The 3653-nt window shown below is 41.2% G+C and overlaps 1 pseudogene; it reads left to right on the top strand.

The window, feature by feature from the left end:
• Positions 1-358: 358 nt before the first annotated feature.
• On the top strand, positions 359-1086 carry LOC103602554 (annotated as a pseudogene).
• Positions 1087-3653: the final 2567 nt, after the last annotated feature.

Genomic DNA, 3653 nt, shown 5'->3' with positions numbered 1-3653 from the left:
AAATATCATTTCAGAAATTTTCAAAAATATTTCTATAAAAAGTGCTAATGGCATCTACCTACATTAGGGTTAAGACTTACATTAGAATTTTCCACATAAATGCCACCCTAACTTCTTTATGTCCTGTTAAATATATTGTCTAAAGTATTTCACTGCATACTTTTTTCTACTGTGTTATAGGAGGCAAATTTGTATGACCATTATTGCAAAGTAAAGAAGATAAGTTTTTCTAATGTTTGAAATTAACAAAGAGCCAGTCAGTGGCTTCAATACAAAGATTGATGCTGGGTACTAGGGTGTGCATGAGGCATTTCCTGATGCTTCCTGGTCGACTGGCTTTGGTCCTGGTCCACTAGGCATGAAGATCATGAATCAGAAACATGCATCTTGGCTTCTTCTGCAACAATTTTGGAGTCTAGAAACCATACCAGATTCTGCAGAGTGGCACCTGTCAGGTGTCACTGTGGCTGCATCCAGCTGTGGGAGCAGCTACCCCACTAAATTATGGGGGAGACACAGCTGTGCACCACCAGATGTGTGCTTAAGAAATTAGAAACACTTTGAAAGGACTCATATTGGGAAAGACCAATTGCAAATAAAGGCCAAGTTTGAAATTGTCCCCATTTCAAGAATGCAGTGAGTGAATCAGAATGTCTGCTTTCAGTGGTTGAAGAGGAAAATCTTTATCAGTATTTTGCGTCAAAGTATTATAGTTTGTCCGTGAAAGTAAAGGAAAAGGCTGGGGTTCCTCTCATATTTATTATTCAGAACAGTATAGTCTTGGACAAAACTTCTCCCAAAGTAACTGCCTTTATTAAAGCAGTAGAGTCATGTCAGCTTGTCTCAGTGCATGAGAAACAAAGAATTGAGCAATTCAAAGAGGAACAGGGTTTAGTGAAAAACCCTGAACAGAGAAGAAAAAAGTACAAGAAAATAAGTGGTCCCAAACCTCTTAGCTGTTTGAAGAAAATGAAAAAAGTATGGAACACAAAATTACCTCCTTCTGAAAAGAAGAGAAAAAGAAAAAGAATCTGGAAGAGACCTACTTCAAAAGTGCTTTGTGAGAAGCAGAATGCAGGAGGATAACGAATCCTTCAGGTACTTTTAAAGACATTCAAATGTGGAAAATGAGTTTTGTTTTTAAAACTGGATTGTTTTTTACAATAAAAAACTCAACAATAACAAAAAAACCTAAAATTTAAAAAAAAACATTACTTCGATAGGAATACAGAAATCAGCCACAAAGTTGTCAGCAGCGTAAGTCTGAATTAATTTAAACAGCTGTAAACAACAGTACTCATTTTATTCTACTCAGTGAAAACATGTGTCTGGAAGGGCGGTTTCTCCTTCATTTCTGTTTCTCACTTCTTTAAATGGGGCAGCAGCATAGGAATAAGTGTGTGTACCAAGTGCCATGGAACTGGGAGATCGTGTGTGCTTCTGATGGCTGTGATGGAGTGCTGTGCGTGTCCTGCCACCAACAGGGCAGCACGATGATGCTCACATCCACTTGTGTAAAGCTCGGGCTTACAGACGCCTCCGGTCAGCTGCACAGGTCGGGTTACAAACCCTCCACACGCAGGTCTGTGAGCTAGGTAACAGGAAAAAAAGGTTCTGGGAGCCGTGGGTATAGGAAAATGAATGGGTTTTATTCAGATCTAGGAGCAACTGTCCTAGTGGCTTCTCTGAGAGTTCTAAGCAGCGCCGTGGATCAGAGCTGTTAGTCTGTTATACTTAAGTCCACAACCCTGGACACCTGGGTGCCCAGACACAACTTACATTAAGTAGTAACAAGGAACACCTGAAGACATTTACAGCAAATGCTCAGCAAAACTCTGAACATCCGAGGGGCCCTGACATTTTCCTATTTTTCCCAACAACTTGTGTGTGACTTTAGACTGTAGTAGCCACTCGGGGCTTCTGTCTTCATATTCAGTATGTTACCACCAGACCAGGCCTGGCTTGCCCTCTCACATTAAACAAATGACTCGAAAGTCCAGAATTTGCTGCAAGGATTAGAAGGTTTATTCAGATAACTGACATCTGGTGGGTGACCAGGCTAAAGTCATCCCAACTTCCGATGCCTGCTCTGGGTTTTATACAGGGGAAGAGGCGGGAAGATGAGGCAAGGGTCTTCCATTCTGAAGAAAAAAGGGGGCGGGGTAAAAGTCTGGGAGCAGCTGATGGTCTGAGTCAAATGTCAGGGTCCCGTGATGGACTGGGAATTTCAGTGTCACAGCACCTGTGGTCAACTTCAAGTCCTTGATGTCACCTCAAGGTCAGAGTCCTTATCTCTGGGGGAGAGCTCAAGGATAATAACCTCAGTCAAACTTCATAAAAACACCTGACTTGGATTCCTAATTAACTTGAATGGAGTTTTCCTGTAAGTAAGAAGGGGAGTTTACAACCACCTCGGTTGTCTTGCCTCCCATATCGCCCCTTGTTTGCAGCTCATTAGAAAGGTAACAAAAACAAGAAACTTAGTTTCAGTCCTGAATTTTACTTGAGCAACCTCTGAAGTAAATCAACATAAGAGGGGTGATTTCATCTCCCGGCAGTCTCACAATTCTTCTGCTAACCTCAAGGAATTGATAATTATCAGTTTTCAAGTTAAGGGCTGACTGAAATTTTCTGCTTGGTCTTAGCTACCCCAAAGATGGTTATTTTTCTGGCTAAGGACCATTTTGACTAAAGCAGTAATAATAGGGCCTGCCTCAAAGCATCAGGGTGAGGAGTAAATTAGATAAATGAAGTGCTTTGAATATTACCTGGCACCTGGTAAACAATAAGAGGGTACTTTTAAAAGTTTGTGGAAAAATAGAATTAAAAGATAATGTGAATGTCTGCATGAACTCTTTGAGTACCCTCATATAATCTGCAGATATCACTGGTGATGGTTATCATAGTTTACAAAATTACTGTCTAATAAATTAGTAGGAGGCTCTAGCAGACTGTTGTTTGGCTACAAAAGAGCTGTCTTCAATCTGTAACAAATTCTTGATTTGGTTTTGTTATTCTCTTCTACACAGATTTATGCAGGGGGTAATTTTGGTTGAGGTTTTGTAATTAGCTGAGACTAATCTTTCCTTTGCTGATCCTTTTGGGTAGAAAATGTGGCCCAGCTCTGTCCAGTGACTTACTAGAATTCTCTGGCATGTCTAGGAATGTCCCTTTAAAGAAAAAGAGAGCTTGAAAAAGATGGTACCTCGGTGGAAGGAAATGGTTATTGGTGGCCATGTCCTCTGCTTACATATTGTGGTCATCAGTTGGGGCCTCAGAGTGGCAAGGCAGGACTGTGTGAATAATGATGCGAAGGGCCACAGAAATGGCCACCCCAGGAGCTGCTCTGTTTGGGGACATTTATACGGAACTGTTGGTTTCTGTGGTTGCATAAGAAATAGCACCAAGCTCTCAGCTCAAAACAACACATTTCCTTTCTCAAGTTCCTGTGGGTCAGGAGCCATCCCTGCTCCCTCTGCCACCACCTGCTGGGGACAGCCTCATTAGCTCTGGTAATACCCCTGGGCATCTCCGAAATGCTAACCAGGAGATGCAGACCTCAACTATTAGGATTAGTAGGTAAAACAAATTTAAAGAGAAATAAATGGGTTTTTTATTTTATGGAAAAAGTAACCAAAATGAAGTCAAAATAC

This window comes from Galeopterus variegatus, unplaced genomic scaffold (assembly GCF_000696425.1).
Source record: "Galeopterus variegatus unplaced genomic scaffold, G_variegatus-3.0.2 Scaffold4191, whole genome shotgun sequence".
In the NCBI taxonomy this organism is placed as follows: domain Eukaryota; kingdom Metazoa; phylum Chordata; class Mammalia; order Dermoptera; family Cynocephalidae; genus Galeopterus; species Galeopterus variegatus.
This window is presented reverse-complemented; position numbering and strand designations above follow the sequence as displayed.